Below are 16925 nucleotides of genomic sequence, written 5' to 3' on the forward strand. Positions count from 1 at the left end.
CGCTAAACCTAGGAATGTCGTGTTGCTTGTTTTTTTCTTTTCTCCCCCCCCCCCAAGATACCAGAATGCATGTCCTAAGTCTTGCAGCTTGATTCTGGGAAGTATAAAGGCGGCTACTCTGGGAAAGGTCAGTCCTTGGGAGAACCGGGATGTTTCTTTGAAGGCTGTGAACATCTAGATGCGGGTTCTTTCTGCTTTGAACTTTGTACAGATGTACAGAGCTTGACTGACAAATACAGCTCTCTGTGCTGAACATAGGCTTGTGTTGCTGGGTTTAATCTCTTCATGATTCCTTGGTACCAATTCTGGCACAGAGCTCTGCCAACACTGACTGTTCCCCGACTTGAGTGCAGAGACAATTTCCCCTTTTTAGGTCACAAACTCAGAGCCTTCGCTCGTCACAGCCTCTCTCCCCTGTGTCAATTTTAAACACCCACATGAGTAACATTCACGAAACACTGGCAAGTGCAGTGATCTTGACTCTCTCCTGCTACATGCAGGCATCTCACTGGATTAAAACAACACAGGGACTAATCCTGCCACATACAGGCACCTCACTGGATTAACACACAGAGACTAACCTGCCTCTTCAGGCTAGGAGTATAAAAACACCTCTTCTAAGCACAGATGAATTAAGACACCAGGGAGGAAGATCTCAATAGGCTGTCAGTGACACACAAAAGATGCCAATCACAAGCTTGTCCCAGCTTTCGACTCTACTGCCATGAACCACACACTTGAACAGTCATGTTTGGAGGCTTGTTTTTGTACTGTGCTCTGAAAACTCATCCATCACCACTTCCACCTGCTAGTTCCCTATTCCTCCTTTTCTCATCTTCTTACTGATGGAGTAGCCTTGGGCTACTACACATACCCACCTCTGGATACTACTATTGGTATCAGAACTAGATTCTGGCTCAAAATGGGTCAATCAGATATTCTCTCTTTGTATATTTGATAGGGGCCCTGAAAGTCAATCAAAAGAGCCCCCTAGTAATAAGGGGTGGAGCTCAGTGACTAGAACCCTCCTCCATACTTAATGAAATTAAGGAGGGGCAGGACGAGGGACCCGGCAGAGACTAGTCTTCCCCTAAGAGCTAAAGGAAGCCCCTGCTTGTTTGGAAGCTGGTGTGGAAGGCCCATGATGTACTCACACAATAAATACTCCCTACTTCCTCTTCAGAGATCCTGCTTCTTGCATCCCAAGGGTACTGACTGACACTACACTCAGAACTCAGAAGCTGCTCATGACCCCAAACTCACACCTCATCTCAGACCCTCCCTCAGTACCTGGACAGCACTGGCCTCTTCCCTCTCAGCCTTTACAAACCTTCAGAAAAAGGTGCTGCTCAGTTCTGCTCTTCTTTCCACCCTCCCAGGAAAGCTGTTTCCTGAGAACTGGGACCTGGTTACCTAGCTCCGTCTTCTCCTTTGAGAGTCCGCTAGCTCCCATGGACTTCTCACTTCCACCCTAAGTCAACTTTTTCCTCCCTCCTGGGTACCCCTACTTAATGACTGCAGTGGACTCATCTATTTAGAGGCTTAGGAGGAAAGAAGGGGAAATTTACTTCTAAATAGATGAGTCCAGTTCTATTTAAAAGATCTATTCTTTCAGTCACGTGATCTGACACCATTACGGCAACTCTCCGCCTCGTGGTGGTCCACTTAGTGTCCACCTCATCCACCGGAACAGGAGCTCTGTGTGGGCAGAGATTATGTCAGTGTGGAATACAACCGCAGCCTGTCTAGTTGAGAGCATCAGAGGAAGGGAGCCCTTGAATGTTGCTGAGTGGAACGAAGGGATGGACGTCGGGCTACTGCTTGCGCTCTGCTCCATTTCTCTAACTTTTTCATATACAGCCAATCTCCACACTCTCCAGATGCTTGCCTCCTCGATTCCTTCCATCTCCTTTCTTTTCCTCTCCTTTGCTCGGAGAAGATCCCTCCTAGAGTCACCACAGAAGCAAACTCCTTCTCTCCAGCAAGTCTCGTTCTCAGGAGGCAAAGGCAGCAGGGATCTTTTTGAACTACCCAAGTCCTTTTTCATACAGTTGCTGAGCGACAAGATGCAAAACCGGAAACCCAGGGCCATATTTACAGCAAAACTAGCTAAGAAATTTTCCTCCACACCGAGCCATACATGAAGAGGGTGAGGGGAGCCAACAGGACTCCTGCCACACCTGAGAACAGAGCCCCAAATACCAAGGACAGGGGGCTGATCGGAAAGCAGCCGCTAAAACTTGGACTACTGGGGGGTTTTTTGTTTGTTTGTTTTTGTTTTGTTTTTTTGTGACCGGGTCTTAGGTAGCCTAGGCTGGCCTTGAACTCTGTGTATATGGAAAGAAGGATGACCTTGACCTTCTGATCCTCCTGTCTCCAGCGCTAGGATTTCGTGTGAACCACCCACTCCAGGGTTATGCAGTGTCGGGGAGGTGCTGGAGATTGAAGCAAGGGCTCTGTGGGTGCTGGGAAACACTCTTCCAGCTGAGCTCCACCCTGCCCTCTGAGCAGATGCAGACACTGATATTACATGATAGATATTACATGGTGATATAATCTGGATAAGGAATTTCAGTCTTGTTGCCCTGTCAGTTCGGGGGACATGGTGTACACACACACACACACACACACACACACACCTGTTTGAGCAACTGAACAGGATTTTGCTTAACTCCTGATGAGTCAATTATAACTGATATCAAGTGAAACTCAGAAATGCTGCCCTGTCGAGATCAGTCGGCAGCTGATGGAGTTGCCAGCCACAACATCAACAAAAGGCTGAGAAGCTACCAATGAGTGTTGATAGAAATATATTCTCAGATACCCTAAGGCCGACAGCAACATGAGTTCTAAAATAACTCACCCACTAAGGACCTCAGGGGCCAGGGCCTTAGGGGCTCTCAAATGAGTATTCTACACAACCACCAACACTTGGGAGTACAACATGCAAATCACAGAGCCACAGAGGCCAGGAAAAATTACTGTAGCTATCTATTGCTCCAATCGCTCATTTTATAACCAAGGTCCAGTTTAATGGGGTTGTATCCTACCCAAAGCAACCAGTTACTTTAGTAAGAAATCAGACAGCTCGTTTAGTTTAGGAGGCAATGGGGAGAGGAGGGGGAGAAGTACAAATCTCCTTTGATTTCACTTTATGAGGAGAAAATTGTGAAAGCTTCTAACCTTCGCAACCAAACCAGGTTAAAGGCATGCATCAAAGGAATGAAATCGTCCTTCGGAGACTCACTTACCCAGTATCCTCTTAGTGTGGAGAGCAGCAAGGAGGTAGGCGGCCTCTCTCCGAGGTCACATCTAAGCACTGTCCTCTGGCTGTGGTCTGCCTGCCTCAGGATCACATGGAATTGTTCTATAAATGTGCACTGGCTTAAGGTTGGGAACACTGGCTTGTGAGGCAGCGGTGTGTAAGCAATCTGACCCGGGCCAGGTGGCAGCTTTCCAGAAGGCTCTCTCAGGCCAGCAGGGAGGATAACAAGGAGCAGGGAGCTTGCAGCCCACCTGCCAGCCGCCCGCTCTCTCTTTGACTCCAAGTTCACCTGGAATAGTTAATGTCTCCGGCCATGGCTGCGATTGAATCCACGTGGAACAGTGCTACGTTTGGCCTGAGACAGCTGCTGCTCTGCAAAACAGAGCAACCTTAAAAAAAATTAGAATAAAAGCAACAAAATGAGAAGTGCTTCTAGTAAATTGGACAGGTCCTCGTCAGCTTCAGCTGACCTTTTACATAGCAAGTTGTCCTTTCTGAAATGCCAGTCGGCTTCCGTGAGAAAAGAATGACGAACCGTTACTAGCGCACCAATTCTGAACCAGATGCCTACAATTCCATCAGTCCTTCATGGAGCAAAAGAGCGACCATATAATGGCAAACTTGAAAAGGATATGGCGAGCTCAGGGGACCAACACTGGAAATTCTCCAACACATAAGTGACAAGCGTCAGGGGCAGAGAAGTGTCTAGAGCATGCTGTCACTGGCGCAAAGGAAAGAAAAGCAGAGCTAGCCTTGATTTGCTGATGGTTCTTTTGCCTCAGCCCCCCTCGCCCAAATGCTAAGAAAAAAGTTATTAAAGAGTTTGTTAAAAACGGAAGAGGCCATCTGCTTATATGAGGCTTTTTCACGTGTGTGGACAGGGAAAGTGGGTGGCAGTCTGGTAACAGGGGCAAGCCGGGCAGACGTGGCTCTCTCTAGAGTTGGGTTGGCATCGAGGTAGACGGGACCCAACCAAACAAGATGCCTTGGCTGGCCTAGAATTCACAGATCCACCTGCCTCTGCCTCCAGCATGCTGAGATTAAAGGACCATTTTTATGTTGTTTTGTTTCATTTGAAACATGGTCTCTTGTGTCTCAGGCTGGCCTGGAACCCATTTGTAGACATGACCTTGAACTTACGATCCTCCCGCCTCTACCTTCCCAGTGATGGGATTAGAGGTGTGCACCATGATGCCTGGTTTTACATAACACGGGGGATTGAAGTGGGGGCTTCCTGCTTGATAGACAAGCACTCCACCAATGTAGTCACGTGCCCAACCCAGTAGCGGACTCGTTTTAATGTCAAGGTGTTTTCTGTGCTAGGGCTTTCAAGTAGAATATGATTTCCTTGTATCTTTGCACAACTGTTACAATCAATTCTCATTTCAAATGTCACTCAACATTAAAAAAAAAAAATCCATAGCACTCAGACTTAGCAAATCATATTTTGTTCTTTATTTTTTTTAGTTTCTTTTTTGCTGCGGGCCGCAGAAATATATCATAAGAACTCAGCTGGTTATGGCAAAGTCACTACCTGGAGGGATCATGGAATTCCTCCAGAGGAAGCCAAATCCCAAGGAGTTTTTGGTGTTACTTGGCTTGTTATATATCAGCTGTATTCTGTTATGAAAATCATGTGTGCCTTCATAGCTTTCCCAATTGACTTTTCCCTAAGAAGGACTAACAGTGTAGACAGAGCACTCTCTGGACATACACATTCCAGGTAATTTGGAGAACAGCCTCAGGGAAAGGCTTTCTCTGGAATCAGATATCTCCCTTGGCCACTTTCAAGGACTACAGGATACACCACCCAGGTGGACGCCCAACTGCCAAAGACTAACAATGATAACAGCCCACCTGAAAGTCTCCTGACTTAAATTCCACAAGGAGACACCACCCAGGGGGGGCGCCCAATTTCCAAGGACTAACAAGTGATAGCAGCCCACGTACAAGTCTCCTGACTTACAGTAAATTCACAAGAGGACGCCGCCTAGGCCAGGTGGACACTAAGTAATAGTTTTACACAATTTAGCTTAGGCCCTTCTTTTTTACAGCCTCACTAACTTTATAGACCTCTAACTACTTACCTAACCACTTCTAGGAATATTTAGATAAACTTCTGTGCTAACAGCTATGCTCAGCCAGAACTCCCAGTTCAAGCCTCCCTGTATCACCAGAGGCATCTAGCTGTACACAGGTTGCCTAGAGACTGAGCACACTTTCCCCCACCCTGCAGCAAAACGGCAGGCAGCTTGGACAGATAGGAGCCACAGGAAAAAAGAAGACAGTTTTATTTTCTCCCATTGACCTAGCAACTTATAGATTTCTAACATCCTTTACCAAACACATTTAAGGTTATAGTTGTGCACGTTAGACCCCTCTTCTTAGACATTACCCATATTTAGCCTTTAGTTGATTCATTAGTCACTTCCCCTTTGGGTCACAAATGGTAATTAACAACTAGTGCCCTTCTTTGTAATTCTTATCAACCCTCCATTTGATCCTGATAGTGGACAATCACTGCCTGAGGAAGTTCAGGCTGAGTGTCCTGGGTGGAGGGGAGGATTGTGATTTTGGGGAGATATATAACTGTAAAGCAGAGGACAGAAGGGAGAAGAGAGAAGAGAATGGAAGAACGAGATGGGTAAGAACTTGAGAGGAACGAGCTGAGATGGGGAAGAACTAGATTGAAGAGCTAAAAGCGAGGACTAGAGGAACGAGATGGAAGATGAGGAAGAGCCAGATGAGAGAGAAGGAGACGGGAGAGAAGCTGATAGGGAAAGAACTAGATAGATGAGAACCTAGAAGGGACAGAACTAGATGAAGGAATTAAGATAGAACATAGAGGGGACAGTAGATAAATATAGAGAGAAATCAGGCAAGAAAGGAGCTAGACATGAGAACAGAACTGAAGCTGTGTTTAAAGGATGTTATGCCAGAGGAATTAAAGCGAATGGACCAAAGAACTCTGCGTGCGTAGACTGATTTACCGACCCTAAGATTCTCAGCTGGTTGATAGAGCCTTCCGCGGACCCTGGGAGGGGACTATCGAGGGGCTGGACCCCCATAGTCCTCGTTACTTTTTGAAATATTGTTGTGGAATATTTGTTTAACTATGCAAAGATGTGTTGCATTTGTTTACTTATGTAAAGATTTGTTGCATTTATTTAATTATGTAAAGATATGTTGCTGTTTTACCTTGCCTGTCTAAGGCACATGATTGGTCTAATACAAAGCTGAACAGCCAATAGTGAGGGAGGAGGTATAGGCATGACTTCTGGACAGGGACAGTAAGTAGGAGGAGGAATTTAGGCTTCAAAGAAGAAAGAGGGAGACAGAGGGGGAGAGAGAGACATCAGGGAGACTCCAGGGAGGTGCCAGGGAGATAGATGCCAGGGGCCAACCAGCCAGATAGACATGGAAGAAGCAGAAAAGCAGGACATACAGAATGAAAGGTAAAAAGCCCTGAGGCAAAACATAGATTAATAGAAACAGGTTAAATCAAGTTATAAGAGCTAGCGGGGAGCCAGGCAGTGGTGGCGCACGCCTTTAATCCCAGCACTCGGGAGGCAGAGCCAGGCGGATCTCTGTGAGTTCAAGGCCAGCCTGGTCTACAGAGCAAGCTCCAGGAAAGGCTCAAAGCTACACAGAGAAGCCCTGTCTTGAAAAAAAAAAAAAAAAAGAGCTAGTGAGACAAGCATAAGCCAAAGGCCGAGCTTTCATAATTAATAAGAAGTCTCTGTGTCATTATTTGGGAGCTGGCTGGCAGAACAGAGAAAGAGTTTGGCTACATTTGGTGTCCAATGGGAGTCCTGAATTTCCACATTGGGCCTGAGAAAGCTGAAAAAAGGAAAAACAAAACAAACAAACAAACAAATGGATACTGCTCCATTAAGAGCCGCTGCTGTGCAGCACAGCACTTGAGCAGCCGGCAGGCTAAGTAGAAACATTAAGCTAAGAAAAAAGCTTGCCCCAGTGTGGGCACCAACTTCCTAGAGATGGAGCATTAAATGCAGCCCCCAGTTAAATGCAGCTCTCAGCCAGGCCCTCCGGCTTAAGGCTCAACTCTCATGGACCTGAGGAAGAAGTGGAGTCAACTGCCAGAGCCAACCAGTGGAGGACCTAGCTGCCGCCTAACAGTTTCAGGTTTGGCTCATGTGGTCAGAGAATGATACAGGTACACAGTAAAAGAGGTCCAGCTTGGGAAAAAAAAAAAAAAACTGTAAACAGGTTACAACATGTGTAGGTGCTTAAGAAAGAAAAGCAAATGAGTATAGACAGTCGTAGGAAAAAAATAAATATTCTAAAAATAATTAAGTAAAGTCTTTAAAGAAAGAATAAAGTAATATAAAAAGAATGAGCCATGTAAAGTTGGGAAATACACAGGGAGCCTGAATCCTGTATAGTGCTTTGTTGACTTTGAATTTTTTTGAATGCTGATGAGCGAGCGACAGCTGTTGAGTCACACTGGATTTTAAAAGGAATTGCTGAATTAAAACCAGCCTAGATACTTTAGGGATGTCTTAACTTTAAAATGGAATTCAGAAAGTGTATTGCATTAGAGAGGGTATCCTTTTTTTCCCCCACAGGAAATGAAAGGCCGTGGATTCCTTCAAAATTAATAGAGACCAGATTTGATTGGGGGAGACCCCCTGAAAATCTTGGCTGCAGATGTAAAGAAATAAACCTAGAAAAACTACAAGACAGGTGACATATATGCTGGTTCCTTGACATGGGAACAGCTCTGAGGCTGGATGAGACATGAAAAATCTTGTCGGTTACTCGTGGTTTATTATTACATGCCATCATTTTATACAGCATGGATAGAGGTTTAGTTATACAGTCCAAAACAGACTTATAAAGTTGATGTCTTTTACCTGCTTAAACATAAAACAAAAAAAAATCATCTTTGACTGGCTTGTGTACAATGCACAGTCCATACTTGTGTTACTGCAGATATGTATGTTATCTTTGAAAGTTTGTGTCTTTTCAGAGCGAAGGGACCAGACAACAATGAAAATGAGTGGCCAAGGTGATCCAGCCTTTCAGAATGCCTCTGTTGCAGTTTCCTCAGAGTTCTGCATTCAGAACAGCTTCAAGGCTGCTGGCTGAGATGGTTCAGTCTCACGGACTATTCTAGCCAGGATTTTAGATAAGCCTTTTACTTTCCCACTACACAGAGATTAGACAGTAAATGGTACAGCTAGCTCTCCCGGGACTTGACCATTATCCCAATTTTCTCAGGGTCCCCTAAAAGATGTCAGTGGCCCCAAACAGGAATCAGTCTAGAAAACACAATGCCCATATTCCCAAGAGGTAGTTGGGTGGTTTTGGTCATTTGATGGATTATGGATGTTTGTCATCATTTAGTGGGTATATAGGAATATAGGATAAAAGGACAACTATTCATCTCAAATATTTTATATTGGTCTGAAGTTTTCTATAGTGACACAAATTTAAGGTTATTTTTGTTATACTACATATATGTTTATACTCTTGTTTAAGGTATTGTACCTATGCAGCTTATTTAAAAATGTAATATAAAGTTCTATCCCTTGAAACTATTATTCCAACATATTTAGGATAATTTAAGAAATTCAGGTTAGTAGCTAGTCATCTATAACAATCAAATGTATAGTCATGTTAGGTATTTTTTTCAAGGTTAAACAGATATATTTTAGATAGATAGGTGATCTTCAAATGCTTCAGAGACCTACAGAATATGGCATTTAAGATATTTAATAACCTAAGGTTTTTCATGACAGTGAAACATGTCTACTCCTGGAAACATCTGTAGGTGAAGTTTTTCTGTGTCCCGACAGTCACTCCCAAATAACCACAAGAGACTTAATATTAATTATAAATGCTCAGCTGATAACTTAGGCTTGTTTATAGCTAGTTTTTAAAACTTAAATCAGCCCATTTCTATTAATCTATGTGCTGCCCCAAGGCTCATTTACCTCATCTATGAACTTTCCATGCTGCTTCTTTCATGTCTGTCTTGTGACTCCTCAGACTCCATCCTTCTTCTTCCCAGCATTCTCTCTGCCCCTAAAATCCTGCCTAGCTATTGGCCAGTCAGTTCTTTATTAACCAATGAAGTAATGCATATTTACAGTGTACAGAAAGATTATTCCACAGCAATCACCAATCTACTTCATAAGAGGATGATGGACACTGAAGAACTTCCATAAGGAGTTCACTTTCATTGTGGTAAAGCTTGCTATTTGGGCAAGAAACTTCCTTGCCTCGACTGCTGACAGTATACTATATAAGCAAGAAACAAAGGAAAAAGCCTACTGAACTTTGCCAAGGCAAGGTGGGATAGGCCTTCAAAATTTCTGCTTCACAGAAAAGTCTTCCAGATACACTAAGCATGTAGGCTGAAGATGGATGCCCTAATGTTGCAGAGGAAACTTGAGTGACTGTCCAGGCAGTTAGATTTCTTTGTCATTTGTATAGTTTTGGAAGTTGCTTGCTCTGTACTTCCTGTTTACTCCGGGAATATTATCTCCTTGGATCCCTGGTAGAGCTGAAGATGAGATAGCTATAGTTACAGTGTCCCTTGTTATCAAATTCAGAAAAGAAACTTATATAAGAGATATAAACTTTATGGTGTTGAGAAACATAAAAGCTTGGATTGTTTACCTAGGAAAATGTTTTGAGGTCTGAAAAGATAACTTTTGGTTGATAATAAAAATGAGGATAGAAAGTAAATTAGGTACACAAATGGACTCACCAAAATAGGATCGATAATGGAGCATTTTTTTTCTGAATTTGTCAAATACAAATGGACTGGATATTGCAAATGTACTTCTTACTTGACAATTGTTCTTATTTTATATAGTCTTACTATGTTAAAGCTAAAACCTTTCTTTTTATTTAGACAAAAGGGGAAATGTTGCAGGATAGTTGTTTAACTGTGCAAAGATGTGTTGCATTTGTTTAACTATGTAAGGATGTGTTGCATTTGTTTAGTTATATAAGCATGTGTTGCTGTTTTACCTTACCTGCCTAAGGCACCTGATTGGTCTAATGAAAAGCTGAATGGCTAATAGTGACAGAGGAGGAGGGAGAGTATATAGGTGGGACTTCTAGGCAGGAAGAGTAAATAGGAGGAGGAATTTAGGCTCAGGAGAAGAAAGAAAAAAAAAATGCCAACTACAGAAGATAGTCTTATGCCGTATGTCAAACTGGCCTGAAACTTACTGTGCACTCCAGGCTGGCCTTCAGGTGATCCTTCTGTTTCAGCCTCTTCAATGCTGGGTTTACAGGTGTGAGCATGCTTGGCTTTCTCTTTCTAATTATCTGCCTTATTTTCCAGAGCTTAAAGTATACTTGGAATATGTGTCTAGTGAATATTGTTTGAAAAGCTATTTCAAGAAGCTTTTTAAAGAATAGTTCCTTTAAATTCTTTGGGGTTCATTATTCTTGTTATTGTGTGCCTCTGTGTGGAAAGAGTGTGAGGTAGAATAAGATAGGAAAGACCGATTATAAGTACTGATTTACTGATTAATTTAGTGAAATCACTGCTTGCACTGCTTATTGTCAAACATAACTTCATCTTGTTACCTGGAACAGAACAACCTGGACAAGGCCCAAAGGAATTAAAAATTCCCAGCCCCAAGATGCCCATTGCCCTTAGCAACTGGACTATAAAAGCTTACATCTGCTACCTGTAACATATGTCTTGGGAAAACAAAAGACTCCGAGTTAACTGCCACATATGCTTCTGGAGAAAGCCCTGCTCACTTGCTTACTTCGCCTTGTGGTTTTAGAGTATAAAATGAGAATGTAACTGGACTTGGGACCGGAGACCTTCAGGAGCTAGCCTGATTCCAGTCCACCCGTGAATAAACACATCCCTCTTTCACTGTCATGAGTGCTGGAAGTCCATATTCCAGAGAGATTCCCACAACAAGTGTGCATGTGTGATGTGTATGTGTGAGTGTGGAAATCAGAGGACAACTCTGCAGAGGTGACTCTCCTTTACATGGGTTCCAGAGACTGAACTCAGGTCACTAATCTTGTCTATCGAGCACCTTTATTGGCTGAGCCATATTGCTGGCCCTTCCTTTACATTTTTTTTTTCATTGAACTATCCTAAATCTTTCTTACTTAACAAAGCTTCATGTTTATTTTGCTTTCTGATTTTTTTTGTGCCCTTATTCTCTCACAATGACTCTTTGGTGATAAGGAAAGCACATGTGATCCTGTCACAGACTGCATTAACACACATGGCACCACTGTAGGCATGGCTGGTGTGCCTTTTTATTTTAGTTAATCTCACAAAGTCTTTAGGTCTCATAGAACAAACCTCTTGAGCTTGGCCTGGGAATATACCATATGAAGATTTTTGGTGCTTTTCTGACCTTCTTGCTATAAAGTTAAATAATCCTACTTCTAGGAGTTCACTAGAACTCCTAGTTCAGTTTTACTAGAGGCTTGCTGTGGAACAATCTTTTTGTATACTGTGAATATGTATTATTCTCATTGGTTAATAAAGAGCTGACTGGTCAAGAGCTAGGCAGGAAAAGGTTAGGTGGGACATGTGGACAAAAAGAAAGCACAGGGTAGAAGAGGGTGGACTCACCAGCCAGATGAGGAGAGAAGCAAGATGAACATGCTGGGCTGAATAAAGGTACCACCACATGGTAGAGCGTAAATTTTAAAAAAATGCATTAATTTAAGTTGAAAGAGCTAGTTAGTAACAAGCCTAAGCTATTGGCTGAACATTTATAATTATTAATAAGTCTCTGTATGGTTATTGGGGAGCCGGTGGTCCTAATGAAAAAACTCCACCTATAGAGGCTATATTGTGGGAAATTCTATGAAGGTATGTCAAACATCACTATTCTGGATACCTTGAGCACTGTCCTCAGAAGAGGCTTCCTTCAGAGTATTCTATATCCAGTCAATTCATCAACCAATTGAAGGGATAAAATAAAGACTTTTTTTTCATTTATTTATTTGGCCTTTTTGAGATGGGGTCTCTATTACGTAGCTCTAGCTGTCCTGGAATTTGCTATATAGACCAGGCTGGCTCTGACTCGCAGAGAGTGCTGGGATTGAAGATTTGCACCACCACATCTCCCATAAAAAGGCATTTTTCTTGACTCTTAAAACTTTGTCAACTGGGCGGTGGTGGCACACACCTTTAATCCCAGGAGGCAGAACCAGGCAAATCTCTGTGAGTTCGAGTCCAGCCTGGTCTACAAAGTGAGATCCAAGACAGGCTCCAAAGCTACACAGAGAAACCCTGTCTCAGAGAAACAAAACAAACAAACAAAAACAAAAAACAAAAAACAAGTGGTGGTGGTGCATGCCTTTAATCCCAGCCCTCGGGAGGCAGAGCCAGGTGGATCTCTGTGGGTTTGAGGCCAACCTGGGCTACCAAGTGAGTTCCAGGAAAGGCGCAAAGCTACACAGAAAAACCCTGTCTCGAAAAACAAAACAAAAAACAAAAACAAAAACTTTGAAGTTGGGAGTGGTGACACAGATCTGCAATTTCAGCCTTTGGGGAAACTGAGGCAGAAGAGCTGCAGAATTCAAGGTGAACCCAGGCTATGTATCCTGACCTTGCCTCAATCCCACTCCAAACACATATATACATACACACACCATCACCACTTCCACCATCCAACTTGGCCTTCTTTGTATCCCTTCTAAAAAAAAAAAATTAAAAGTACCCTAGGAAAGCCAGGGAATTAATCAAACACAGAACCCGAAGGGAGTAACCTTCACAGAGGACGCTGGTAAAGGGAGGCCAATGGAGACAGTTGTGCAGCAAGACTGGAGTGACATCCAAATGGAGGTGAGCAGGCCCCTGGGATGCAGATCTCCAAAACACAAATACGGGTTTTAGAAGAAGAGGGAAATGGGTGGAGAGCTTGGAAAAAGCTTGACACTGTTGATTTAAACAGTGCACTAAAAGCAATCAGCAACTGTAGAAGAAAACAAAATCGCAAGAAAATATAATCATTGAGTAGAGTGATCCACTTTCTCCACACAAAACCAAACAACAACAAAAACCAACACTCACAGGAACCCAACCAGAACAACATTCTTCGGTGAAATTTGAGAAGCAGCCTGCAGAGAAAGGGCAGGTGACTCTCTTGTGGTCACAGAACAGCCTTAGGGTGCTGGGGTGGAGTGTGTGACGCAAATTCAGGTATGAAAGAACTTATACCCCCAGGTGTGCAAAGTGCTTTAAGCAGCTGGTCCCTCTGAGCTGCCTCCCTTGCAGAAAGATGCCTGGTGTGAAGCTCAGTTGCTTCCTCTGCCTGCTCTTGCTCCTCCCCGCTCACCAGCACTGCCCAACAAACTCCTTTCTGGACTGTGTTATGGTCTGCTTCTGGCAGCACCTGCCTCTGGTGCTGGAGTTTTGATGTGGGCTCCTCAACAGGGGCATGGGGGGATTTGGGAGCTAGACTACTAGCCACCTGGACACGATCTGAATTTGTAGACGCTAACAGTGCAGCGTTAAATGCTTTCACAGTGGCAGCTTATGTGGTACTCTGAGAAGGAAACATGTTAGCTGAGAGGTGTCAGATGTTAGAGGTGTGAAAAAAAAATGGTGACCACAAGGTTATTGCCAAGCTTGATTAGCGCTTTGAAAAAAAAGATAATAAAAGCTAAGGGATTCATCAGCAACTGCCGATAAATATGAAAGGCCAAGAGCCCTGTATGGCAGAGATTGTTACCCACAGGAAGATTAGGTAAAAAAAGAACTAAATAGATGATAGTAGAAACCAGACTTCTCACTGTTGAGAAAGAATTTATAAATAAAAAGAGAGGATGTATCAGTTAGTGAAGAACCAAAGCACCCCATTTCAAGTAAGCCCCTCACCTGAGCTTGAAACAGGCCTGAGTTTCAAAATTCTCAGAGCTGCTGACATAGGTCCCAGGACAAAGTCAGGATGTTTAAAGAGCCTTCTGGTAGCAACTGATTAACCATAGAATGCCCCGATGCCGGAGATGATCAAAAGTACAAAGTCAGGATGTTTGAAGGACTATCTGGTAACAATAGATTAACCACAGAATACTCCAATGCCGGAGGTAGTCTATAAAGTTTGACAAACAACTGGTTAAAACTACAAAGTAAGATAACACAGAAATTCTGAAAAGCCCCTAAAACTTGAGCCAATCAGAATTGTACCCATACTAGCACCCCTAAATGATGTAACCTTATGGTTTTTGTCTTTAAAACCTGAGCTTACAGAGGGGCGGGCACCTCCTCCAGCCTCTACTGTGTTGGATGGTTTGACAAGGAAGGTCCCCGTCACAGTTTGAACTGCTTCAATAAACCTTGCTTTTGCATTTTGGTGAGTTTGTGTCTCTGGTGGTCTCTTCGGGGGTCTCACGCCCAGGGCACAACAGTTAGGGCTCTGTAGAGACCCATAACCAGACATCTGTATAGATACGAATGGGGAGATTTATTATATGCCTTGCCTCAGGCTGTAGGGAAAGGAAAAAAAAAAAAAAACCTCAACATGTGGTCTAGAGAATGAATTTAGTCTGTGTCTCAAAGCCAATGAACCAGGGAAGTTGGTGGTGTATTTCCTAGTCCAAGGTCAAGAGAGAGAAATGGATGATAAAGAGGTCAGGGCAGTCCATGACCTAGAACCAGGAGTCCAATGTCTGAGGGCAGAGATCGATTGTCCTGCTCAAGGCAAGAGAGAAAGTTTTCCGTATGTGCCTTTCTGTTCCGCTGGATCAGGTCCCCCTGAACTGGATGGGACCCACCCAGGTTTCTGAGGGCAGATCTTCTTTACTAATCTGAAAACTACACTAAACTCACCTACAAATAATGTCTCTGCTGAAAGGACCAAGCAGATGCCATAACAGGCTGATCAGTCTCTCAGAGATCAGGCCTCAATTTCAGTTTCCTAGACTTGAGCAAGCAGTCTCTGGGAGGGCCATGAAAAAAAGACATAGTCCTTGCAGGAGCTCCCTTTCTGCACGTACTCTGACTGCTCAAGGTTCAGCCACTTGTTTACTGTCTGTGACCCCTCACCAACTTAGAGCTATGTGCATGAGTCAAGGACAGAGCCTGGGCCACTGAGTCAGCCCCAACAGTCACTACGTGCGAGGCCAGCCACCTCCATGGCAGCTCAAGGACAAAGCCTGGAACTTGTTCAGGTCTGCTCAAAAATGGTAATTGTAACCTCCAACTAACCCTAGTCAATTAAAAGTTACTAACATGATTGCCACTTGCACAAACCAATCCTGAGTCTGTTCCTAAGTAGTCTGTAGACCCCCAAACCCCCTTTGCTTTAACACCCCCCCCAATGCTACTTGGGGTCTCTCCTGCTCTGCTGCTGTGTCAGACGGACAGACGGAGAGTCCTGAGTTAACTCATAGTAAAAAGACTCTGTTTTTGCATCAGATTTGGTCTCTTGGTAATCTTTGGGGAAACTCTGGGTACAACACCTGCCAGTAATTTGGGCATCCCTTATATAAGTTTTTATGTAAATAAATGGCATAAAATTCATCACCACAGAATAAAGAAATACCCCCTGGAGTGCTGGATTAGAACCAGAGACATTGCTATAAGCTTGAGTTTTATTTCTTAAAAACGATTTATTATGTGTAGGTGTGTATGTCTGGTGATCTTATGCATATGTGCCGGAGCCCAAAGAGGGTGTTAGATTTTCTAGAACTGGAGTTATTGGCAGCTGTGAGCCACTATATGGATGTGGGGAACTGAACCTGTTATGCCCAGATCATGACCCCAAAGAGACCACCGAAGATGTTAGATGTCCAGAATGTAACAGCAAGGTTTATTGTATAGATACAAGTCTAGACAGGGAACTCATTCCTACACCCAATATAGTGAGGCAGGGAGGAGTTGCTCTTTATTTGTGAGGCTGGCATTTTAAAGGCAAAAATTGCAAGCCCTTCAGGGTGGTTGGAGGGGTGGGTTGGGAGTTTTGCATGGGTGAAACTCGGATTGGTTTATTTTTATCTCTGTTCTCTTTTAATTGGGTGAGGGTATGTAACCTTTGAATTTACTGGTTTGGGGTTACAATTATCATTTTGGGGGCAGTCCAGCACAAGTCCCAGGCTTTGTCCTTGAGCTGCCATGGGGGCTGGCTGGCCTAGCACGTACTGACTGTGGGGGCTGGCTCAGTGGTCTAGGCTCTGTCCTTGACTCATGCAAATAACTCTAAGGTGGTGAGGGGTCCCAGACAGTAAACGTCTGGCTGAACTTTGAGCAGTCCGAGTACGGGCAGAAAGGGAGCTACTGCAAGGACTGTCTTTTGTTCATGGCCCTCCCAGAGACTGCTTGCTCAGTCTCAGGAAACTGAAATTGAGGCCTGATCTCTGGGAGAAGACTGAGCAGCCTGTTAGGGCATCTGCTCTGTCCTTTCAAACCCAGGTCCTCTATAAGAGCAGTAAGTGCTCTTAACTGCTGAGCCATCTCTCCAGCTCCAAGTTTTACTTCATTTCACTAGTCTATATTAATATGAAGAATAATGGATTTCACCAATCACATTCACCTTCTTCTTCCCCAGTCTTCTTGATTCCAATGCAAATTTGTGTTTTAAATTAACTTAGCAATATAAACTATAAACACATGTATTTATATAGGTGTAAGGGTGTTTATGCATACTTTCCTAGCTCTTTTTCTTTGGAGGCTCTAGAAGCAATGATATTT

General features: G+C 43.6%; 1 protein-coding gene across 11 annotated transcripts in view; it reads right to left on the minus strand.

The window, feature by feature from the left end:
• The window catches only part of Tacc2 (transforming acidic coiled-coil containing protein 2), a 211561-nt gene extending 208228 nt beyond the window's left edge, over positions 1-3333 (minus strand). For all 11 annotated transcript variants that reach the window (XM_037209913.1, XM_037209926.1, XM_037209943.1 and 8 more), the window contains exon 1: positions 3252-3333. The gene's annotated coding sequence lies outside the window, so the exon portion shown is untranslated. The remainder of the gene's footprint in view (positions 1-3251) is intronic.
• Between the last annotated feature and the right edge of the window lie 13592 nt (positions 3334-16925).

The sequence above is a fragment of the Peromyscus leucopus genome, chromosome 1 (assembly GCF_004664715.2).
Source record: "Peromyscus leucopus breed LL Stock chromosome 1, UCI_PerLeu_2.1, whole genome shotgun sequence".
Taxonomy (NCBI): domain Eukaryota; kingdom Metazoa; phylum Chordata; class Mammalia; order Rodentia; family Cricetidae; genus Peromyscus; species Peromyscus leucopus.